Below are 14,488 nucleotides of genomic sequence, written 5' to 3' on the forward strand. Positions count from 1 at the left end.
GCATAATGCGGAAGCACAGCAGCGCACACGCGCTGCTTGCTCTCGCTCAGTCACTCACTCGCTATGGCGGAGTGTAAGAGGAGTGCTGTGTCGAGCTATTTCAGCTCCACAAACAGCCAAGAGGCAGCGTGTGACATATGTGGGAAAACAGTCAGAAATTGTGGCAACACAACAAACCTTGTTAAACACCTGAGGATATCCCACATCACAGAATATGAGGCATATGCTTTAAGTCGGACAGAAGAGGAGAGCACAGCGTCTCTGGCCGAGTCCTTTTGTGCTATCCAGGCACTATCCAGGTAACAATTAAAAATGTGGAACTTAAGCGGTGCTAAGCACTGTTGTTGCTTGAGTTGTTCTAATAAATATGGTTATGAAAAGTAACAAAATGAATACATGCTTCACACCCAGTATTATAAAACATAAACAAAAACTGGTGATTGAGGACAAGTGTCAATGTTGGATGTTTTTGTGAAAGAATTATTAACATGTTTAATATTTTCATGTTGACATTTTCAAGTGAATAAAGAGGCAAGTTTTTTCTATTATTTTCTTTTTATTTAGTTCTTAATTTAAAAATAACTTATTTTACTGGGTTTATTATTTTACATATTTTCTTTTCTTCTTGAACTTGAAACTATTTTCATATATTTTATATGGCTGTGTCCTCTGTTTTTTTTCTGTTTTTCTGTTGGCTGTTGGCTTGTAGAAGAAGAAGGCTGCTGCTTCAAGTTTGAAATAAATATAAGAAATGACTTGGATTTCTTGTATGATTGTGAGGCTATCATTTGAAATACACTACTTTTTTTTCGTTAGATTTACCAGACACCTTGGGTGTAATTGCACAAAGTATTGGTATCAGATCGGTAGCACCGATACCAGCATGAATTTTACTCAGTATCTGATCGGAAATGAAATTGGTGGTATCAAACATCACTACTCTGTGGCTCTCATTTATCAAATGTGCGTACACCTGAAAAATGGGTGTACGCTCCTTTCCACGCACAGGTCGGCATTTATCAATCTGAACGTGGGCGTCGGGTACGTTTAAATCCAACGCCAGGTCTGAGTTTGTGTACGCAAGTTTCATGTCAGTGGACAGCATGGTGGAGCAAAGAGGGGAATTACTTAATCATATGAGCACAAAACATTTTCAGAAAGAAAAACTGATGTTCTCAGATTAGTATTTAGATCCTTGAATTACATATAACACCAAGAATGTTTCTTACAGTTCACTGTTATTCCGCCAATCTATAAATTAAATCGCTATGAAAGAGTAGCAGCCTGAGCTGTCAGCTGATTTCTCCCCATAAGAAAAAGTGTTTCCTTTATCGGTTTACATTAAAAAAAAGAGTCTCTTATCGCTTTTTAATACACTCCCATGTCCATGAGAAAGTCTCTGCAGAGAACATTCAGAGGACGCTGGATCAAACTTTTAGTCTGGGTTTTTTTAAGGAAGCTTATTTAAGTTATTTTCAAAGAAATAACCTTGTTATATACTTTGGTTAACACTAGGGATGGGCAATATGGCCTTTTCACCCCTTATCCATGAGGAATCAGACAGATATGTGAATCACATGAAAACAAACAAACAAACAAACCTCATTAATCAAGCCTCTTTGCCAACACTAGCATGTCTCATCCCCAGCCCCTCGCTGCCAGCTTGTCTCCCTGCTTTGACACATGCACGTTACAACCTATAATTCTGACTGCTCAAGCTAAATCACAACCCCATTCAACATCTATTCATTCCTTTGCAAATGCCACCCCAACCCACCTGAGCCCCTTTAATCCAGAGTACACAATGCTCATTCAGCTGCCCTGTTGTGAATCCTGATGACTGCCTTTCATCCTGTGAAATGGAGTGGTCTTCTTAAGGCCCGTCTTTTGGGTGAAGGCTGTTTTCACTTGAAACAGTTTACAGCTACTTGTTAGGACTACAACACGTGAATGTTAAATCGTGGCTCAGGATAATTATCTGTGCAAAACATGTATTTCTGATTGACATGTGATGATCTCTTATTTACAAAAATGAAGAACAAAGCAGGAATAAACTGTTGTGGTTTCAGTAGATACATATTGATATGAAGAGTGAATGCTGATGGAATCTGATTTGCTTTAATAAAAAATATATCTGTATAGGAAAAGATATCTTTATTGGGGTGTAACTTACAATCCCTCTCAATCAAAAATTTCAGCTCGAGTGGAAAATCTGCCTGGTACGACATCACAGAAGCAACTCATTGTTTGACAGATTGCATCACTCAAGTAGAGAAAGATTTTTAAGGATCATTTTCTTTCTTTCTTTCTCTGTTATATAACAGAATTAATGTTAAAGGTATAGTCTGCAAGATTTTCCTAATAAAATATATAAATAAATATCTTTAACAGGAATAATCCTGCTCAATCGTCTCCTCTGGGCCTCTTTACATGTGTGTCAGTGTTTGTGTCTGCCTCAACCCCCTCCTCTGCCTGGATGTTGATGTTTTGGTTGTTTCGGGACATTTTTGGGTGGAAGCAGAGCAGCTACGATAGCTTACGTAGCATGGAGAAAGAAAAACACAACCAAAGTGAAACGAAACGCAACACAGATAAAGCTTTTTACTAAATGAGGATGAAGTTTGGCTCGACTCTCACTCACTTTCGGACACTTCTTGGGATGAAGAGTGACATGAGCTAGCTTTCTGCTAACCAGGTTTATGTCAAATACCTGTGATTAGCTTGTGCTAGCATGCCACGTCAGGTGCATGGCACTAGAGTCTCTCCCATGAAGAAACGTGATGCTACAGGTCGTTGCTGGGCTAGTGAGTGTGTTCACGAAGTCACGATCAGAGGCTGTGGGTGTGCTGCTGCTGGCACTGAGCCAAGGAGGAGGAGCCCAGTTTGAATGTTGTGTTTACAAACAATTAACGAAAATTCCTGCGGACCCTACCTTTGAAAGAGACCCAGATAACAGGTGGTGGGATGGGAGATGAACTGATATGACATTAAAGCTTGTTTACTCCTCAAGTTTCAAACTGGATCTTAATCAGTGCGGGCATCAAAATTCATTAGAAAAGGAAAATCAGAAAAGCTAAATGGAGGTGTGTCTCCAGATTGTTTGGCTCAAACTGTTTCTTTATTGCAAACTCACACCTGAGCCACGCATTATCAATATAGTGTACACTTTGGGAGCTGCTGAATGGGGCCGAGCTGACTGGTATCCATTGTTGATAGTGCAGTAACTAGCAACTTTTTGTTTCTCCTGAGGAGTTAAGTTCAATTAGCTATTTGATGTTTACAAGGTGATTGACTATTCAATTGACAAACAGGCTCCGGCATTGTTTTTCTACCAGATTAGTAGAATAGGGGAGAGACAGAGACAGAAGACGTAACATTTACCAACATAAGTTGTTGAACTGAAAATAACCACAATATCAAACTAGAAAAGCACTCAGAGAGCGCAGACCTCCACCAAGTATATTGCGATTGTCACCAACACTTAATTCTTACTTTAATGTTATACTCCCTTTCAATAGACTGTGTGCTACAATTTGGTGTTAGTTGCAGGTTTGTACAATAATTTGTGTCCTGACAGAGTTGAAAACTTTGAAAAACTCACTTTTACTGACTGGCTTTTATGTAATGCAATGTTTTGTCTTTCATTTTTATCATTTATCTTATTTTTGCTTTACTGTATTTTAACCCTTCTCTTGTTATGTCCCATTTAATATCATTATTTACTATTTCATCATCATTATAACTTCATCTTTTCATATTTGCTGTCCTGCTTTCTGTTTTTAACTGCCTTTTATTGCCTTCTTTCTTTCTCTTAACAAGTATATGTTTTTATCCTTTATTTCAGTCTTCACAGTCTCATTTTATGTTGCATGGTTCTTGTACTGTCTGGGTTCCAATGACTTGTGCTTTTTGCTAGGGTCTTGATTTTGTGTCCCGATTTTGGTCTGTTTCCTCGTGCTTTGATGTGTCCTGTCTGTTGTTAAAGCACTTTGTAACTGCTGTTATTATTATTATTATTATTATTATTATTATTATAAAATTATAAAGAGCAAGGACATATTTCATATTCTGGATCTTAGTATCCAGAATATTGCCAGGATCTGGATCATACTTTTACATCTGTCAGAAATTATGGTGACCTTGTCTTGTATTGTTTTGCAAAGCAATCTGAACATTTATCATGGAGTTATATACACATATGGTGAAAACAGCCCGTTCTCACAATGATAAAGAATCCTTTAAAAAAAATCCTGGTTACAGACAGTGATTCGGATCATCTCCAAAATTTAATCACTTGTTTCATATCCTATTTTGAACATTCCCTGAAAATTTCATCATGATCTGTTTGATTTACTTTTTGAGTTATGTTGCTCACAGACAAACAAAGAAACAGACAAACTCAACTAAATAGATAACCTCCTTGGAGGAGGTAATGACCACCTCTTGATTATTGTGGCAAAAGACTACGCAATTATCATCACAATACCTATTGATCATAAAAAAAGAGATAAATAAATGGATAAAAATAACAAAAACAACGTAACAATTAGGATCAAAATTAAGACATACTTTCAAATCTCCTTTTGGAAAGTACTCTTAAGAAAAATACAGATCGGTGAAAAGAAGAGAGTCTGTAACAAATAACCTGGGTGTGCAAGAAATATAAGTAGGCTCACCCTGTGAGGACCAGGTTTTAGAATCAGACTTGCTTTCCAGATAGTCCCTGCAGCCTTTTAATTCTAAAAAGACAACAAGATAAACTGGAATCAAAACATCCACAAGGCCCAGACAGTTATTCCCTAATAGAACAAAACAAACAAACAAAAAAAGGTCAGTATAGTTCTTGTGACAGACTCCTGGGATCTGTTCAGCTGTGGTCTAAGATGACCTGGAGGATCTGATAGATGTAAATTGACCATATATTTTGGTTAGAAGATAGTGTGTCATATCAGTCACTAAAGCCTGATCCTTGGATCCTTTGTGTGTCCACGGCCAACCGTGTCCTTCTTGGTAGGTGGCGTGTAAGCTGGATGTCAAAAGCTACGTCAGCTACATAGCATGATGGCAAAGCAAGACATCCAGTTCACCTTCTTTGTGATTTCCATGTAGCTCTTTGTTACAAAGAACAATCAAGCTTTGTTTCAGAGAAGACTGTGTGCCACCAGGAGAAATACAGCCACATGGTAAGTGACAACTCTTTCGACCAATCACCAGTCTGCGGTGTTGTAGCTCCACCTACTCGGATTGGATCAGTTTAGTCTAACACCCCTAAAGGCGGGTCCCAAGAAGTGGGACGGCTTGTCTCGGTTATTTGGGGATCTGTCACAGGACTAGTCAGTGGAAACGCCACTACATGCGTGCTATACCAAGAAGACCAGAACTGAACTACTTGGTGTAAACAGGACTTATGCCTTAGCTTCAGCAGCACTGTATGTCAGCATTGATTCAGCTAGCCTGTTAGCTAGGCATCTCACAGCAGCATGGAGGTGCAATGACCCTTTCTAAAGCTGTGACCTCTGAAGGAGCTGATCATCAAATATATACTCACTGAGATATGTCGTTGCAAGATGAGTTTGTAACTTTCAACTGTTAATATTTGTGAAAATTACAAAACAACAAGTTGAGGAGGACAAAACATTATATTCATCCAAAGAGGGGGAGGCTTACTCACTGGACGTCTCAAAGATACACTCTTGACAGTGAGTCTTACACAGCCACATGGCTCTGCAGCTTTCTTTCATGACAGCAGTCGTAGTATGGTAATACCTCTGTTTGTGTCCTCATACTGATTCAAAGGTTAAGTCTGAAAGACACTGTCTCAGGTTAAATTCCACTTTGTAATGATTGTGTCGTCCCGTGCCAAAAGAAAATATAAAGGTATTATGTGACAAGTGACAATTTCTGTGTTATGTGATTGGCCGCAGTGAAAAACAAATTAAGCTGTCACTGGAAGTCAGAGGAAAGACAGATGGTTTCTTAGCCTGCCAAGAGCAAACAGAAGTACAACAGCTACATTTGTATTTAGCCTTATGTCTGAAGTAAATGAAACAAATTTTCAGCAGAAGGCGTGTATGCATGGGGTCATATGTTCACAATTATCGCTTTTTCTTCATTCACAGGGGAAAAAAGTTGCAAACTCTCTGTATTTCTGGAAAATAAAGAGAGCTGGGCTGGAAGTAGAACTTTTTTCTCTCTTATCCAAGTGAATAGTTTGATGTTCTGTGACATTTCACAGAGCATATGAAACAAAAATACCCTGCAGAACATAAGACCTCAGTGTACTGAAGAATACTCGGTCTGTTTCTGATGGATGCAGATTGAATCAAGGCTTCAAGTCCCAAACAATAACACATTCACATGGCATGGTGATACCCAGAGGTGGAAAGAGTACTAAAAACCTGTACCTAGCTCCAAATACAGTTAAACCCCGTTTCCACCAAGCGGTTCAGTTCAGTTGGTCTCAGCACAGCACACATTTTACAGAGTTTCCACTGACTATTTCTGGGACAAATCTCCTGATAACTGAGACGAGCCGTCCCACTTTCTGGAACCGTTCCAAAGGGGTACCAGACTAAACCCATTGGACCCCTAAAGGTGGAGCTAGAAACTCTGCCGTCTGTTGATTGGTCAACAGAATCGTCCCTTCCTGTGTGACAGCGGCTGCACACACAGCCTTCTCTGAAACCAAATCTTGGTTGTTCTTTGTCGTCATTATTGTACAACAATTACTATTTCCTGGTTTTCTATTTGGTTGAATTATTCTTGAGAATTATCATGAGTTAAGGTTCCCTCCAGGAATTGATTCTACATGTAATCTATAAAACTGTGTGTGTGTGTGTTTATCTGATGTTTTAGGTTTTGCCATTGTACCGATTAAGTATCAGTATCGAAATTTTTTAGGCCGCTTTTGTATTGAATAATTATTTTGGTATCGTAATCACACTAGGAGCTCTAATTTCGTAGACCAGGCGCAAGCGCAGGCGCACCTGCCCTGCGCCGCCTTCGTGGCGCTGACAGGGCGTGACCGGCACACTTTGCAAGTTTCTTGCAGTGCCAAGAGAGGTGCAGTCAAGGCACAGAGGAGCGCAGGGGGTGCGCGTCTAAGCCTCCCTCCGCGCAAATGGCAAAAAGGGAGGAGAAAAGCCGTGAGTGGGTTTAACACAGGCGAGCGCTGTTTTCACCAATCAAATGTGCGCCTCTCCTCACCTTTAAATGCCCTGCGGCCGAGGCGCAGTGTCTGATTGGTCTGAGTGATCCCTAGCACCGTGGGGTGCTGGAAAGACCCTATAGTGGAGCGGTCAGAGCTGCTGTCCCTGCAGCAGGAGAATGGACAGCGGGGCTCATCGGAGGACACAAAGTGCGTCACTGTGTGGGCCAGCTCCCAGGACAGATGTAATCTGTTCCTTTGTCATTAATAGGAGAACAAAATGAAGAGACAGTGACACAGCTGGCTTATCCATTCAGAATACTTTTGATCCACCTGCACTCCTGGTTTGTCATCGCCAAATAGCAGAGCCATTGGTGATATACTGTATACTCTCCCAGTGTCTCCGCCTCATCCTCCTTACAACAATGTTCTCCATCTTTTTAGATCATGTTAAAAATAAAGACTAAAACAGAGAAATATGGGAAATCACGGGTAAATCCTGAGTGACATAAATTTATTTTGTCTCTTTTTACTTCGTCTTTTCTCTCCCTCTTTTCTTTGAATTAAATGAAATGAGAGAACCAGATATATACTCTGTATCAGATGTTAAGGCTGTTTATTGTTTAATTGTAAGATGTGCATCAAACTTCCAGCTGCCGTCAGGTTAACTTTCCATTATGACAAACGGCTTTAATCTGACATCAGATGTGACGGGACAGTTAATATAGATATAAATGTTTATGCTGGTTCAGACAGTTACATAAAATAGCGATTGCTGTGATTGTTTATTGCATTAAAATGTGCCTGACACTCTGGAAACCTGCCTCTGAGGCTTTGATGACATGTGCGCCTGTCACCAAATTACAGCTGCGTGGGGTGCGCTCCGCTTTGTGCCAAGGATAGACCAGGTTGGAGCTGGCGAGCTTTCAGGGCACATTTTTGGCATAAAATTGTCACTGCCCCAACATGAATCTGCTGACAACTCCCCCTGGTGCACCGTCAACTCCCCCTGGCGCGCAGTCACACCCATCCCTGCGCAGACGGTCTACCAAATTGTCAAATTGGCAGCGCACAGTGGTGCGCAGCACGAAATTAACACTGTCCAGGGTGCACCAGGCTTGCGCCCCCTGTGCTGCACCATGAAATTAGAGCCCTAGATGGGATGCGATGAGATGCACCTTTATTCCTCCCACAACAAGAAATTCTTTGGAGTTACAGCTGCAAACACGTCCGACCATGGCCGGGAGAAAAGACTTCTATCTCAGTGAGAAACCTGGGGTGAAAAAGCTTGTCTCTCAATGAGCTTTCCAGTGATGTCTGAGTCTCCCGAAAGGGTGAGACATGTCACCCATCAGAGATGACAGCTTGGCCATCAGTCTCCTGTCAGCCTCCAACTCCAAAGGGTCCAGAGGGCAGCCCAGGCCTGAGCTAGCCTTCTCCACCAGTCTGCTACGTCTCCCCCTGTCAGCAGCAGAGATGGCTGATGGCCACCACAGAGTCAAATAAGGACCTCGGGACTCCTGAGCAGGAGCTTTGTCCCTGCTCGTAAAGGGTGAATGAATTATCAGACCAGTCCAGTTTATTGGTAATGTGAACACCAGGTACTTGTAAGACTTTACAATCTCAGTGTTCCTTCCCTGGATGGTCAGTGGTATGAGCTTGTTTCTTTTGAAGTCCACCAGCAGCTTCTTGGTCCTCCTGTGTTTAGCATAAGATGTTTTCTCTGGCACCAAACTACAAAGTCCTGGTTCAGTTCTCTGTACTCCCTGTTGCCCTTTTTCTTATTTCTTATGAACATATCAAAGAAAAAGAAAAAAAAAAATCTAGGTGAGCCCTACCTTTTCAAACAGACGTTAAGCCCACATCAGGGTTCAACTGACAGCTGTGAAATTTATGAAAATTAACAGTTATTACTTTTAGAAACAGGTGAATGCTTAGTGCTTTTAAAGAGCCCTTGTTACCCACTTCCTCTGACTGACATTAGCCATGACTCCACACTTTATGTTTATATTTATTTTTGAAAGTCTGGTTTCTTTGCTATGAAGTCCAGTCTAAAACAAACTGAATTAAAATTTTATTTTTTGGCTCAAATTCTTTGGTATGTTCATGCTGCCTGTCCCGTCATATCAACAGGTTTCTTCTTTAATAATCTTTGAGCTGCTCAGTACCACCCACAGGCTCACAAGTCACCTTCTGTTAGCCCAGACAAGCCAATTAGACAAATAAGCTGTCAATCATACATGCATGGCGTGAGCCAATGCCATGACCTGAACGGACCAGTAATTTACGATCTCACTTTCTGTCTGTGGTGATCCATTTTAAATGTTTAGATAAAATAGTTTACAACTCTGATTCACAAAATAAACTACAGATACACTCACATAAAGAGAGAATTTACATAAGCTCTTATAAATTGTAAAATTTTAGACAACACGTGTCATTAGAAAAAAGTCAAACCCTCCTTTATACAGTTACCACTTTAAACACAATGTTCCCCAAACTTCATTTGTTTGTTGTTTAACACAAATGGCGATTAGAGCCAAAGAGAAAAAATTGACAACCTGACTATTGATAAGTTGTTGTTTGAAGACTGCAGGATTAATTTAAGGGCCTATTAAGAAGTTTTCACAGCAAAGGCCTAAACTTCAAAGTAGAGGTCAACTTTGTGATCGTATTTAGCTTTACTACCCCTGACAGAGAAGATGTCACTGAGATGCTCAACACGGTAAATCAACCCCCAGATGCTCTAAGCCCTGTCACATGGAAGGGGTGGAGTGAGAACCATGTGGTTGACTGTAAACACTAAAGGTCTGTCTTTAAAAAAATATCTAAATTCTTTTTTTTTCTTTTTCTTTTTTTTTTTTGAATATAGAATAAATTGTTGTAGCTTTGTTGCAAACTGAGGGAGGAGCTGGTAGAAAATTATAAATAGAATGAATTTGAAAACCTAAGCTTTGAATCTCATTCCCACCATTACTGTGTGATAGTCACTGCACTTTAAAAGCCAACCTTTTTCCATTTAAAACTCATTTGTAGCTCTGAATCATTCCTGTGACCTGTATGATAGCTTTAGAAATAATATTTCAGCTGCAGCCCTGATGAAACTAATCTTAACATGGTGCTGTCAAAAAAGAACATGGAGACCAGTTTTATTTTTGATAGCAAAGTTTGAATTTACATATGTTGAGTACTGAATAGATCTCAGGCTCCATTTCAATCTATAAAAAAAGAACTAACATTCAGAGTGACATGAAAAGAAAATGTTTGTTATTTAAAGTGATGACATTAGTCATAGTGTAATGTGTTGTAAGCAGTTTGTTATTTTTTTTGTTTGTTGGGTTACAAAAAAAGCAATTCGCCGTAAATGCCAGGATGTCATTCTGATTCTGAAAAACCTTGTGACATTCTCACAAAAAAAATAAAATAAGAAATAAAATAAATAAATAAATGAGTGAAATATCATAATGGATGCAATTGATGAATAATCAATTAATGAAATTAATAGAGTGAAGGATATAACAGAGGTAGAGGTAACCTTTGATTTATACACAGTCCATGAGAAATTTATTGGTTGCATTCGTTAAATAAATAAATAAATAAATAAATATATATATATATATATATATATATATATATATATATATATGTGTGTGTGTGTGTGTGTGTGTGTGTGTGTGTGTGTGTGTGTGTGTGTGTATATATACATATATATATATATATATATATATATATATATATATATATATATATATATATATATATATATATATATATGATTATTAATGTATTCCTTACTATCAAGGTCTTTTATTTTTCCTTATAGTCCCTCCTTAGGCGTTTAACACCAACTTGAGAAAAGTCATTTTGTTGTAACATCAGTGTGCAACATACCAGGCTCTCCTATGCACTGTTCCTCATAATAGGCAGAACCTTCCTCACAGAGTCCTTTAACTCTTTAAGTCCTAGGTCAGTTTGCTTTTAGGTGCATAGATGACATTTACTGTGTTGTAGGGTTCTAATTTCGTGGCGCAGCGCAGGGGACTCAAGCCTGGGGGAGCCTGCGCAGTGTTAATTTCGTGCTGCGCACCACCGTGCCAATTTGACAATTTGGTAGACTGTCTGCGCAGAGATGGGTGTGACTGCATGCCAGAGGGAGTTGACGGTGCACCAGGGGGAGGTGTCAGCAGATTCATGTTGGCGCAGTGACAATTTTATGCCAAAAATGTGCCCTGAAAGCTCGCCAGCTCCAACCTGGTCTATCCTCGGCGCAAGGCGGAGCGCACCCCACGCAGCTGTAATTTGGTGACAGGCGCACATGTGCGCACATGTTAACAAAGCCTCAGAGGCAGGTTTCCAGAGTGTCAGGCACATTTTAATGCAGTAAACAATCACAGTAATGCTATCTAATATAACCGTCTGAACCAGCATATACATTTATATCTATATTAACTGTCCCGTCACATCTGATGTCAGATTAAAGCCGTTTGTCATAATGGAAAGTTAACCTGACGGCAGCTGGAAGTTTGATGCACATCTTACAATTAAACAATAAACAGCCTTAACATCTGATACAGAGTATATATCTGGCTTCTCTCATTTCATTTAATACAAAGAAAAGAGGGAGAGAAAAGACAAAGAAAAAAGAGACAAAATAAATGTATGTCACTCAGGATTTACCTGCGATTTCCCATATTTCTCTGATTTAGTCTTTATTTTTAACGTGATCTAAAAAGATGGAGTACATTATTGTAAGGAGGATGAGGTGGAGACACCAGGAGAGTATACAGTATATCACCAAAGGTTCTGCTATTTGGCGATGACAAACCAGGAGTGCAGGTGGATCAAAAGTATTCTGAATGGATAAGCCGGCTGTGTAACTGTCTCTTCATTTTGTACTCCTATTAATGACAAAGGAACAGATTAAATCTGTCCCGGGAGCTGGCCCACACGGTGACGCGCTTCGTGTCCTCCGATGTGCCCCACTGTCCATTCTCCTGCTGCAGGGACAGCAGCTCCACTGCCAGCACTGTTTCCGCGGTGCTGGGGGATCACTCAGACCAATCAGACGCTGCGCCTCAGTCGCAGGGCATTTAAAGGCGAGGAGAGGCACACATTTGATTGGTGAAAACAGCGCTCGGCTGTGTTAAACCCACTCACGGCTTTTCTCCTCCCTCTCTGCCATTTTCGCAGAGGGAGGCGTGGATGCGCAACTCTGCGCTCATGTGCGCCTTGATTGCGCCTCTCTTGGCACTGCAGGAAACTTGCAAAGTGCGCCGGTCAAGCCCTGTCCGCATGGCGAAGGCCGGCGCAGGGCAGGTGCGCCTGCGCCTGCGCCTGCGCCTGGTCTACGAAATTAGAGCCCCCACTGTTGACCAGAGTCATTAACCCCTGATAACAATAATATGATGCTAACATATACACTGGAGATGTCCAGATCAGATCACACAATCAAATATCAGGGCCAATCACATGGCTACAGACTCAATCGGAAGCGGACATTACATCCCCATCGGGATCGGTTGTGTGTGTGTGTATATATATATATATATATATATATATATATATATATATATATATATATATATATATATATATAAATAGTTATGAAAATTCTTTTTTTTTTCAGATCTATAAAACTTCAATACAAATGGGAAAAATAACATCTTAGTATTTCCTAACATTGTATGGTGGTACAGAGTCAGACTGTCCCAACCCCACACAGAAACAACGCAGAGCATGACACCACAACAGTGACCCTATTGGTTGGATGCTGTAAAGTAGCGCAGAACATAGCAGGAGCTTAAAGCTGAGAGGGGGATGTTTCAGAATAGAAGTATCGGTTCAGGACGGTACCAGCAGGTCCTTAAAATGAAATGACTTGGACTAGGTCTCTGAAGCAAAAACACCTTATCGGGACATCCTTAATATGCACAAGAGTAATCTAAACTTAAGAAGCACTTCCCTGACAAAATAAATAAATAGATAAATTTGTTTTTTTCTTTATTCATTTATTTTGTCCTTTAGTCATGTATGAAAAAGCACAACATGAGCCAGTTCCTGTTTGAAAGCAGGTTTCCTTTCCCCATATTGTTTTGATGAATCCAGTCCAGAATAAAGGACCAGTTTTCAGTAGACACCACACACTGTCTGAAGAAGCAGCGGTCTTATTTCTTAGCAGAACCAAATGAGTTGGATCAGTGTAGCCAAGTCCCCCAATTTTACAGCTTTTGGATTTTTTTAGTTAAGTCTGTTGCATATCTTGCAATTCTACCAGCTCTCTACAACAACGAGATGGAAAAAAGTAAGGAGCAGATAAATCCAAGACATTGAAATATTTATACCATCATTGGCATCAGAATAAATCAATACTTGGGTAATGGGATTGACACAAGTGGTAAGTCAAAGTACCACTGTTCTTCCAAAGAGATGTTGATGGTTCTTGGTTCTTCTGTCACAGAAAACTGCCTGATTCTTCTAAAATTCCTAAATCCAGTATTTACCACTTTGTAGCTGTTTTTGAAGTTAGTTTTTAAAGTAAGTAGATGCTCCACAGTGGTGGTCTTTCAACTTTGCCATTGCTCAATCCTGCTTCCATGGATCCAAAACCAGCAAAGCCTGACCCAGAATTCCACAAAACTGGTTAAAAGTACAGAACAGAGTGTATACTGTGTACACTCAATGGTAGTTGGTAGTAGGTTGTCCGGAACGCAGGCAATGTGTCTTTCTAAATCTCTCAAACAATTCTTGGACCAAGTTGAGTAATAGATATGATCCGCAACTGCAGTTTCTGCTTTGCAGAGCAGGACCTAGTGGACACACAGCTCTTAGTAACCAGTTTTCATCCTGAAAAGAACTCAATGTTTAATTCTTTGAACACTGCGGTTGAGGAAACAACCCCCTTTGTAGTTAAATGTGGTTTTGCAATGAGTGGAATCCACTGATGGTCTACTGTTCAAAGAGCCAGAGAGGGGCCAAGTGAGGCCAACTCATCATGGGTCCATTTGAGCATGCTCAGCATTTAGGCCATCACAGACCTGTTGTGGGTTTGAAAAGTTGTGCCATCCAAAACTAAACCAGACAAACTGAGCACAGTCCAAAAGTCCCCTACAGTTTGCCCACCAGCAAAGCTCTGTATCTGTGGCTTCGGTCCAGCTCTGGCCTCGGTGGCTTGGTCACTATTAAACACAGCTGCTGCTGCTGCTGTGCCTCTGAACACACACACACACACACACACACACACACACACACACACACACACACACTGGTGCACATCAGGACAAAAGCAGTGAAAGCTCAAACTCAGTTTAACGTGACTAGCTCCATATTTAAATAGTCAGAAAC

The sequence above is a fragment of the Halichoeres trimaculatus genome, unplaced genomic scaffold (genome assembly GCF_033239565.1).
Source record: "Halichoeres trimaculatus isolate MK-OKI-2021-1 unplaced genomic scaffold, fHalTri1.1 fHalTri1_scaffold_22, whole genome shotgun sequence".
Classification (NCBI taxonomy): domain Eukaryota; kingdom Metazoa; phylum Chordata; class Actinopteri; order Labriformes; family Labridae; genus Halichoeres; species Halichoeres trimaculatus.